This window comes from Pteropus medius, unplaced genomic scaffold, assembly GCF_902729225.1.
Source record: "Pteropus medius unplaced genomic scaffold, Ma_sr-lr_union100, whole genome shotgun sequence".
In the NCBI taxonomy this organism is placed as follows: domain Eukaryota; kingdom Metazoa; phylum Chordata; class Mammalia; order Chiroptera; family Pteropodidae; genus Pteropus; species Pteropus medius.
Genome location: NW_024349798.1, coordinates 7,039,755 through 7,051,533, shown reverse-complemented (window position 1 = coordinate 7,051,533; position 11,779 = coordinate 7,039,755). Strand labels below are relative to the sequence as shown.

General features: G+C 41.4%; 1 pseudogene; it reads right to left on the bottom strand.

Annotated features, from left to right (window-relative positions):
- Window positions 1-745: 745 nt before the first annotated feature.
- Window positions 746-869, bottom strand: LOC120620584 (uncharacterized; annotated as a pseudogene).
- Window positions 870-11,779: the final 10,910 nt, after the last annotated feature.

Genomic DNA, 11,779 nt, shown 5'->3' with positions numbered 1-11,779 from the left:
TTCATCGGTTGATGGACATTTGGTAAATTTCCACCTTTGGGGTATTGTGAGGAGTGCTTCTATAAGCATTCATGTACAAGTTTTTGTATGGACCTGTGAACTAGTGAAATTACTGGATCATATGGTAATTCTATGTTTAACTTCTAGTTTTGATACCCTACATTTCTACTCAGGAATCACCCCTTACTCATGCTCTTTCCCCATGGTTTGATCTCAGGCAGTCAGCTTATCCTCACCCCCTTCTATAGGACTGATTGAGGGATGGGTACTTGACCAAGGTTGACCCAAGGAAGAGAAGTCCTGTGGCATTTGCAGAAATTCAGCTCATGCTTACTGCTGGGTGAGCCAAGGTGATAAAACTCAAGTCTGGAGCTGCTGGAGGCCATCATCCCAGAGAGGAGAAAGCCTGCCTGAGAATGAGCCAAAGCGGAGAAAAGGGAGGTCCCTCAAGGCATCATCAGAGGAACCAGGTTCCATCATGACTAACAGGAAAGCCCTACCCTCTGGAATTTTCAGTTTTGTAAGATTTGTTTTTATACAACTTACTTTTGAGTTCAGACTTTTGTTGTTGTCGTCCAACTATTATATATGGATGCTCAGACGATACTGATGGGTTGAGTGGGCAAGGACTGTTTTATTTATTTTATTTTATTTATTAAGTTTTTTTAGGCGAGGCAACCCTTGGTTGACCTCACAGATTGCAAGGACCTTGTCTGCTTACAATCCCTTGTTTTTTTATTTTTTACACCTACAGCACCTGGTCTTCCTAGGTGGTCTCCCATCCAAGTACTAACCAGGCCCGACCCTGCTTAGCTTCCAAGATCAGACAGGATCGGGCTTGTTCAGGGTGGTATGGTATGGCCGTAAATGGGCAAGAATTGTTTTAATTTAAATTTTGTAATATACCATGAATACTATATATGCAGCTGTGAAGGAAATTTTATGTGTCAACTTGACTGGGCCACAGAGTGCCTAGATATGTGGTTAAACATTATTCTGGGTGTGCCTATGTGGGTGTTTCTGAATGAGATGAACAGTTGAATCAGTAGACTAAGTAAAGTAGATCACCCTTCCCAATGCAAACTGGCCTCATCCAATCAGTCGAAGACCTAATAGAACAAAAATACTGAGTAAGGGTTTCTCTCTCTCTCTCTCTCTCTCTCTCTCTCTCTCTCTCTCTCTCTCTCTCTCTCTCTCTCTCTCTCTCTCCCCACCCCCACTCTTTCTGCCTATCTTCAAGGTGGAACAGTGGTCTTCTGCGTTTAGACTAGAACTCACACTATCAGCTCTCCTGGTTTTCAGACCTTCACACTTGGACTGGAACTTTACCATTGGCTCTCCTGAATTTCTACTTGTTGACTGCAGATCTTGAGACTTCTCAGCCTCCGTAATTGCATGAGCCAATTTATTACAATAAATGCAGCTCAGCCAAAGACCTCAGAGCTGACCTTAATTTTATATTTTTGTGAGTCTTTTTTAAAGAGACAGATACAGACTTATCTGTATATCTATATTTATACCTATCCTATTGGTTCTGTTTCTCTATAGAACCCTGACTAAAACAGCATCTTATTACAGTAATGCTTCTCCTACCCAAAGCCTGGGCAGCCAGAGCAATTGAATGAGATAAACAAACCAGAGGAATCGAAAGTGTGCTCTGCTACCAGTCCAGTGACTTCAGACCAGACATACACATTTCCAAGATAATGGTGAACAACCACATGTGTTAAAACAGGCATAAAAAAACAAAAGTGGGAGGGAGACGAGGAGGAGCCTGCTGTCAAAAGCTTTGTCATACACAAAGGAAGAATAGTGACATCTTTAGAATAGTGGAAAGGGTAGGAAGAAGTTGTTGGTTTGGTTAAATGAAGAATTATCACACATACCCACCTACCTGTCACTTCCCCAAAGGCTACAGTTTAATCGAATTGGAAAATAATCCAGCTTAGATCCAGCCTGTTTATGCTCCCAGATAAGGGATTGTGGAAACACCTGGAAATTTACAAGTGTGTCACTGATCACTCTTGAAGTGCTTTCCAGTAGCCTCAGTGGTTATTAGAACCACCTCCAGTGCTTTATGCTACCAATCAAGCCTTATGTTCGAAGTGCTGTTCTTTCTCACAGATCTCTAAAGCTCTGTGTTAAGCTTTGGGGAAAGATATCATTTTTACTTCACGGTTTATTCAGCTCAGCCAAAGACCTCAGAGCTGACCTTAATTTTATATTTTTGTGAGTCTTTTTTAAAAGTGCTTTTTAAAAAGTGTGCCGGTTGATGATGTGGTTGCTGGAATGTTTTCCCCTCTGGTAAACAAAGTGCTATATTTCCAGAAATGTCTCATTAAGAAGCCAACCAATGCAGCCACTGCATCCCCTAAAAGTGGTCCAGAGGCAGACCCCTCAGTCTTTGCAGAGGTGTCCTTGCCATGGGAAATTTTACTGCATCAGTAAGCTCAGCCCCACTTTACTGCAAAGTCTCATTAACAGACCTGTCCCCTTGACCAACCTGGAGAGGTAATGAAGGGTTTTTTTTTTTCTTTTTCTTCTTTTTTACTTTGGCATTTCTGGCTTGGCACTACAGCTAAGCACAAACAAACAACTAATCCAAATAGAGCTTCCCCACAGAAATACCAATTAGAGTATAAATTAAAAGGAAGCCATAGATAAAGCAGAAAAATAAGAAAAGCTATAGAGCATTTAATCAACCCAAATAACACAAACAAGATACATATGCTCTTTCAGCACACAAATTTGAATTGACTATGTACCAGACCACAAAGGAAATCTCAAGATTTTGTTTAATAGTTAATGAACCACATTCTATCTTATAAAATTAGAAATTAAGAACTCAAAATTGGCTCCTAGAATTATATGTATATTTGATAATTTAAAATTATATCTCTAGAAAGAAAAATAAAATTTGCAAGCTATATAGAACTGAATGATAAAGTTTTACAGAGAAAAAAATGACATGATGCAGCCAAAATAGGCCTCAGAGGAAAATGAATAGCCTTAAAATGTATGCATTAGAAAGTGAGAAGGAGTAAAGAATGAAATCAAGTTTTCAACTCAAGAATCTGGGGTTGAGGGGTAAAATAAACCCACAGAAATTATAACAAAAGAATTTTAAAAGTAAAAGCAACTGTTAATGAAACCAAAAAACAAAAACAAAAACAAACAAACAAAAAAGCAAGCAACAACAGCCACAAAAACAATGGAGTGTATTAATAAAAAAAAAAAAAAGGCAAATGCTTTTACTTTGTAAATATCAGGAAACTAGGAAATGATTTGTCCTGAAAGAAGGTGAAGGCACAGACATCTTTATCAACCTCAATTAACTTTGGGGTAGACTCTGAACAGCCTTTCAAAGAACAAGCCAAACCCCAGGGCCAAACATTTGTAGGCTTTTCCCCATTTCCCCCACATGCATTTGATTAGAAAGAATGAGACACTTAGGGCAGCCCACATTGCTGAGATATTTAATCCACGCAAATTGAGGACTGGTGAAATCAAGACTGGTCCTCCAGGGGCTCAATGAAAAATCCTGGGTTAGCTCACAAAGATCACATCTCCACCACCCTGATGTTTTCCAATAAAAATTTCTCTTTGATTCTTTAAACAAGAAAAAAAAAATAGAGCTCTATTCTCTATTCAAGAAAAATAAAAAGGAGTTGAGGGGGGATGTGGATTATAACTCCTCCAGATTTCCAGCTATGTCATTTCTCGTCTAAATTAGACATCCTCACCCTACCCCAGGCCACTCCCAGTCACATCACCTGCTTCCTTCTTTTCTGCACGTCATAGCAGTCTATAAGTATCTTGTTTACTTGTGTCTTTAATTAACACATTGTCTGTCTATCCCTACTGGAATGCAGGCTCCAAGGGCACAGATCTAGTCTGTTTTGCCTGCTGCTCTCTCCCCCAGGTTCTAGTATAATACCTGAGAGATCCAGGGAATAATATTAATTAAATGAATGAAGAAATGCACCTCGTCGTGGGAATAACATGCAATATCACTGAAGACGCTCCTTAGCTCTGTTTGTCATGCCAAGGGATTGCAAGGCCTTTGCTTAGTTTCATGAGCACCCACGTGGAAGAAATAAAAGGGAATAATGAGGCTCCATTCTGGAATTTATTTCACACACTGGGAACTTAATCAGATACCCCACACCCTGACAGAACTCCCCTTCCTCTCCAGCCATTGCCCCCTCTAAATGACCTCATACCCACGTTGGATTTGCCTGATTGGGGCTGGGGCAGGCTCTGGTTAATCAGTACCAGCCCCAGGAACCTCCCTGGGTGCATCCTTTTCGCCATTAGACACATGAAGAAGCTGACACGTCTGGCAGATTTCTCTTGTAGAGTCTGACAGGCTTAAGTGGGTGGCAGTTTTGACGGCTGGGGCCTGATTATCCCATTCACCCTCTGACATTTCCTCAGGTCTTCTTCTCTCCTGACACTCATTCCAACAACTGCTTTCAGCAGAGGCCTCTGAGAAGCTGGGGCCTGCTGACACTGGCCCCCACTTCTGTAGGCTCTCAGGGCATGGTGTGGCCCTGCCCGGCTTTGGCAGGCATGTGGACGTGAGGCTTCTCAACACAGTCAGGCCCAGGAGAGTCCAAAGGGCTGGAGCAAACCCCTCCTTCCTCCCAGCCTGAGTTTTCTGGGATCTGTTTTAAGATTAGTGGCACTTGGCAAATATAAGAAAACAGTTAGAGAAAGTCTAGCCACACACTCATTCATTCATCCACTAAATATTTACCGAGTGCTAATGATAGGCCAAACAATGAACCAGGTATTGGGCCCACAATAGTGACCCCAGATTCCCTACCCTTGTGATTCTAGCTGGTTGGAGAGACAACAAATACACAACACCATATATTTTGTCAATTTTGTCTACTGCTAGAAATGGAAGAAAGAGGGTGTTATGTGAGATACTAAGAGGGAACTAATTGCTTTAGCACTAAAGAGGTCAGAGACAACCTGTCTGAGGGGGTGGCCTTAGAGCTGACCCTGAAGGAGGAGAAGGAGCCAGCTAACTAGAAAGCAAGAGGCAGGGTACTACTAAGGCAGAGGGGACGGCTTGTAGGTGCAAAGGTTCTGAGACAGAAAACGAATTGTCGAGGTAGCTGGCAGGTTAGTGCAGCTGGAGCAGAGTGACCGAGGGAGAGAGCAGCCCAGGATGATGAGAGAGGTGGACAAAGGGTGGGGTGTGCAGGGCCTTGCACATCAGGAAAGGACTATGGGTATTTTATCCTGAAGACAGTGAGAAGTCAGAGGAGGATTGTAAGCCGGGAGCAGCATTCTCCTTCTACGGGATCCAGGAATTAGGAAAAGAGAAAAAGGAACTTGGCCCATCAGGACCAAGTACTAGCCTTTCTCAGAAATGGAATTCTCATTTTCTGACACATAAAACACATTTGCATAGGTTCTCCACCTTGACTACAAGAATCCCTGCGGGACTTCGTCAACAAGCTTCCTGGATCCTGCAGCAGAATGTCTGGGAGGAAGACTAGAATCTATACTTCTGTCGAGATCACACTGATGCTGGTGTACAGCTTGGCTTGAGGACTCCTGAGCCAAGAGATGCTGCCTTTGAAGGGATTACTACTTAAAAGTCAGCCACGCAAAGAAAAGAAACATGGATGAAGCAGACAGACAGACAGGGCAGCCATAGTGAGAGGTACGCCGAGAAGATGAAAACAAGAAGGGCAGTCATTCATGGGAGAAGACAAGGTGCCATAAACATCTGTCTGCTCAATGTGAGGGGTTCCAGGGAGCAGCTCTGATTCCCACATGCCAAGGAATTTCACAGCACCTGGAACATCTGAGTGCTGGCTTGTCCCTAAAGAGAAGGCTATTGCCTCATTTACAAATATCTGCTTTGCTTGTGACAAAAAATAGCAGAATCCATCACTGCTTCCCCATCCAGTTTCAGTTACCAACTTGAAGACCCACCATTCCCTCCTGGGTGTCTGTGATGGGGAAAGTGTGAGTGGCTGAGATAAACACAGACAAGAGGTGACTTGGAACACAGTACTGTCCCTTTAGTTTTCCATCCGCTTTCATGCTGCCTTGACTCACAGCATCCTACATGGCTGCATCCCCTACAGCACCTGGCACAGTGCCTTGTGCTGAGTAGGGCCTTCGTAAATGTTGACTACAATCAGTACATAAACTAGCTTTGGAGGAGGCTAACATTAAAAATTAGATTGCATCTCCCGAGCTCTCAACAATTGAGAGCTTGAACTTGACTAAACTCATTTTAGCTCGCTATAGACGGGGATTTCTCAACCTCGGCCCTACTGGTGTCTGGGGCTGTATAATTTTCTGTCATAGAAGTGCCATCCTGTGCATCGTAGGATATTTAGCAGCATCCCTGGTGTTACTAATCAAATGTCTGCATCTATCCCAGCCCCTCAATCCATATGTTGACACCTAACCCTCAGTGTGATGGTATTTGGAGGTGAGACCTTTGGGAAGTGATTAGGTCATGAAGGAGGAGCCCTCATGAACAGGATTAGTGCCCTTGAAAAGGGACCCCAGAGAGCTGCCTCACCTCTTCCACCATGTGAGCAGAGTGAGAAGCGGCTATTTATGAACCGGAAAGAAGGCCCTCATCAGATACTGAATCCGCTGGCACCTTGATCTTAGGCATCCCAGCCTCCGGAACCATGAGAGATACGGTATTCTGTTATAGCAGCCTGGATGGATTGAGATAGCTGGCCTTTGCCCACTAGATTCTAATAGCATATCCCCTCTCCCCACCGTGACACATGAAAATATCTCCAGACAATGCCCAGTGTCCTCTGTGGTGGGCAAAATCACTCCCCATTGAAAACCACTGCTATAGATAGTAAGTGCTCAATAAATGTTATTGAGCACTTATTAGATGCTGGACACTGTCTTAGCCATATGATATACACTTTTTATTTAATCTTTGCAACACAATGATGAGATAGGTGTTACTACCTTCATTTTATAGATGAGAAAACTGAGACAAAGGGGCTGCTACATAGCTCAAAGGTGGTTGAGCTAACCTAACTGTCCAGTTCCAACCAGTGACAGCTCTCTTACCTACGATACCACACTGCTCTCTGTAATTTTTTTACTGCAAAGATTCAAAAGAATTCCATATGATTCTCTACTTTTTGTGTGTTTTAAATTTTGATGAACATATTTTTAAAGAAAGAAAAAAACTGTCATAAAGCAAAACTTGCAAGGAATTACTCTAGGTCAGTGGTTCTCAAAGCATGGTCCAGGTCCCCAAGACTCTTTTAGGGGACCTGCGATTTCATAGTCTAATACTATAATGGTATTTCCCTTTTTTAATGTCATATCTCATGAGTATACATTGGCATTTTCCAGAGATTACAGAATGCATGATGTTATCACTGCTGTAGCAGATAACAGAATACGTGGTCATGTATTCCTGCATTTTAAGAAGACCTCAGTGTCAATTTCTAACAGTTAATATCAACAGACGTAACCCAAACAAACGTTCTTTGATATTTTTAAGAGCATAAAAAGATCTTGAAAACAAAAATATTGAGAACGTTTTCTGTGGAGTTAATAAAACTCAAAGGTTAATTATCAAATAGAACGTGTAAATCTTGATGAGATCCCTGTTTTTAAAGGGAGATTTAAATGAACATTTGAGGGAACTGGGAAATTTTTAAACATTTACTGTATATTAGATAACATTAGGGAATATTTTGTTAGTTTTTTCCTTGGGTGTGTGAAAATTGTCATTATGAAAGATAATGTTCTTATTCTTAGGAGATGCAGGCTGAAGATTTTAGGGTTGACACCCGCAACTCATTGTGGCTCATGCACACACACACATTTTAATACACACACATATATGTAGACAACATAATAGTGGCAAAACATTCGCAGTCATTGGATCTGGGTGGTGAGTATATATATATATAGGACACATTATATGAGTCATTCATTATATTATTCTTTCAAATTCTATGTATGTTTAATAATAAAATAAGTGGGAGAAACAGATTCCACTTTGAGTCACGAAGGGACTTGATGAAGGAAAACAGGAGACCTTTGAGTTTCTGTCTCTTCTAAGCCCTACAAGGAAAACGGCAGAGGCAAAATGAGCGGATGATTGGATGGACACGCCATTGAGCCAGAGCCCCTGGCCATGTCAGAACAAAGCTTGGGGCTAATGTAACATGTCATTTACCTCCTCAACCCTATTTCCAGCCATTCTTGGAAGGACAGAACTCCCTCCTGGATGTGCTGACAGTTCAGTTTCAATTTGCATACACAGCAGCTGCAGCCACAACTGCAACCGGGACTTCGTGCTCTGCACTGGGACTCTCGTCCCCAACCACCCCCTGCCTTGAAGTGTAATGGCTCATCTGCCACTCAGCCTGCTTCAGCTCGCCTCATGCATCTTAAAGGATCACTGATGGCCCGATTTACGGATCTGTTAGCATTATCAGCATAGCTCTAAATTAGTTATTTTAAGCACTTTATTTCAATGGCACATACAAAAAATAATGAACCGTATTGGGGGAGGGGATGTTGAAATTATCTAAAGAGAGAAAACTGCAACCATAAATTTCATATCTCTTCAAGAGGTGATGAAAACACTCAATTGGAATAGCATCCAGGTGATTTAATAAACCTAAAAGAATACATCGCACAACGCATGACATTCATTGCTCACCTTCAAACGATAATAAATTCGAAAGTCTGGTACAAGCATTTGGAGGGCAGATGGGTTCTAGTGGTGAAGTGATCACCTAAAGCTTCCTTCCTAGTTAATGGGCTTTGCCAAGGAAGCACATCAGAGGGCAGTGAGGAAAACCTGGTGATGTTTCCCTGGTCAAAAAGGAACCCGGTCATAAGGACTCAACAGAGAGTTAAGAGCTTGTTCTAAATTACCCTCCCTCAATGGGTCACTAGGGAATACCATTTAACACCAGCCAGTCAAACAAAAGACATTGGCTCCAAACATCCTTTCCCTGACCTCAATCTTCCAGCATCCACAATCAACCTGAATCTCACTCTTTCAGTATGTAGAAAAAAGGCATTAATGCTAAACCAGAGGTTCTAAAATTTTGTGTGTGCGCCTTGAACCCCTTTGGACTAATGAAGTATATTGAATCTCTTCTCAGAATGTTTTTAAACTCATAAAAATAGAACATAAAGGACTACAAAGAACATCAATGATATTGCAATAGTTACCAAAATATTTTTTAAACCAACTTATGAGTTGGCAAGAGGTCAATTTCTTTATTAACGCACTAAATAACAAGATCTAGCAGTAGCTGTAGCGACTATCATAATTTCGAAGCTGTAAGTAATGGGCATAAATAATACATTGGTATATCGGCAACAATCGTAATGTGATACGAAGAGATCTATAATTCGATTGATGACAGTCACGGATTCTGCTTGTTGTCTATATTCATAATGGAAGGAAATACTAACTTTATAGTTAAGAGTTATCGGAAATAAAGATGTTATTTTTTTCACATCCAAGTCCACAGACTCCTTGAATTCCATCCATGGACCCCAGAGTAAGCATGTGTGGTCCAGAACCTTCGAGAATCTTGGCAGTGGTTAATCTGCAAGCTACAGTCAGTTGGAGGAAGGTATATTCCTGGGCACAGGGCTCATCATCTGAACATGTCTCTGCCTTCCTAACCTAACCAGCCTGTGGCCCTGAAATGCTGCTTCCCTTTCTGCCTAACCTCATGCCCTGCCTCTCTAATTGGGCCAGGCTTCCTCTTCTCCTGGCCTTACATTCTTTTAACAGCGTCTATGTGGTTTGTGCACTCATCCATCCAACATACATTTCTTGGGTGCCTATAAAATAACAAGAAGTGTTTCAAATCTGAAATAAACAAAGATAAAGGATGCAGTTGCCAACCATGAGAAGCAACATATCCTCCTTCCCTAGAACTGTGAACTTTCTGAGGTCAGGGGACCATGTCTTTGACTTTCACTCTATACTCCCAGTGCTCAGCAGAGTGAGTGTATGGAAGCATTGAGAAGTATGTGTTGGATAGATGGATATTTGTATGGAATGATGAATAGGTGAGTGGATTGGTGAATGTGTATATGGATGGATGGATGGATAGATGGATAAGTGGATGGGCAGATTATTCTTTACCTTTTTGATATTCATTATCACAGGCACACCTTTACTCTTTTAGCTAAAATGGCCAGTTGACTTTCCCAGTCTGGTACTGGGGCCCTGAATTCTCCTGTATGCAATGTCCATGGTCAAACTCTGTTTTGGTGAAGAAATGGCAGAGAACAGATGACCCATCATCAGAGTAAATCGAATTGGAACCTCACTGCAATTTGTCCTAAGTCAAAAAGCATCACTCTAAGTTTCATCAAGTAAATCAAGTGTCCCAATCTGATGACCAAAGTTAGACAATGACCCTAGATGGTAGTCATCAAGGTCCATGTTCACGTAGTACAGCCTGGTTCTCCTCAGCTTGTTTCAGCCCCAGACTTGGATTGCAATGAGATTTCTGCTCTGCTTTTGTCAGGATATCTTTCCTCTTCTAACCGATGCCTTGGAGTCTAAGCTTTCTAGCAGGTCGTTTGCCTAAGTTCTCAAACAGCTGAAGAGAATAAACACTCCAAGCCTGCTGGCATTTCTTCAGCTCCTCTCACCACCATTCTGGCTGGGTTAATCCTGGCGTTGCTTCTGTGTACAATTGACTTTTAGCCCTATAGCAGATGCCCTCCCCAGCCCTGTCCTATAGTCTAGATCATGAAATAGGATCAAGGATCTACAAATGACAATCTATTCCCTCTCCACACACACACGCACACTTTATTCGACAAGTGAATACTGAGTATCTCTATGTAAGAGAGAAACTGTAGTGTCCTGGTCAATATTTCAGGCTCTGGAATCAGACCCTCTGGGTTCACATTCTTATTCCGCCACCACTGACTGGCCCTGTGATTGTGGGTAAGTATTTTATTTACTCCATCCTCAATTTCCTCCCTTGTGAAATAGTGATAGTAGGATCCACCTCACTGTCCTGTTACTTGGATTAAGTATGAAAAAGACTGCAATGGGCTGGTCGTACAGTAAGAGTTTATATGTTAACTGTTATTAGTGATGTAGTTGTTAGAAAAGTATGGGTCTAAGACCATTAAGGCTTGCTCTGAAGTTGGTGAAACCAGAGGTCTAAAATTCAACCAGTTTGTCAGTGAAAATTGGTAAATAAATCCTCGATGAAGAGACATAAACCAATGTCCATCGATAGATAATTGGATAAAGTGTCCATCAATAGATAATTGGATAAAGAAGTTATGGTACATATACACAATGGAATATTACTCAGCCACAAAAAAAAATGAAATCTTACCATTTACAATGACATGGATAGGTATAGAGGATATTACGCTAAGTTAAATAAGTCAGACAGAGAAAGACAAATACCATATGATTTCACTTATATGTGGAATCCAAGAGAAAAAAAATGAACAAGCAAAATGAAAACGGACTCATAGATAGAACAAACTGGTGATTGCTAAATAGGAGGGGGTCTGGGGAGCTGGGTGAAAAAGGGGAAGGCATTATGAAGTATCAATTAGTAGATACAAAGTATTCATGGGGATGTAAAGTACAGCATAGGGAATATAGTCAATATTGTAATAACTATGTATAGTGCCAGGTGGGTACTAGAGTAATCAGGGGAATCGCTTCATAAATTATATAAATTTCTAACCACTGTGCCATACACCTGAAACTAACATAAAATAAAATAACATTTTAAAAAATATA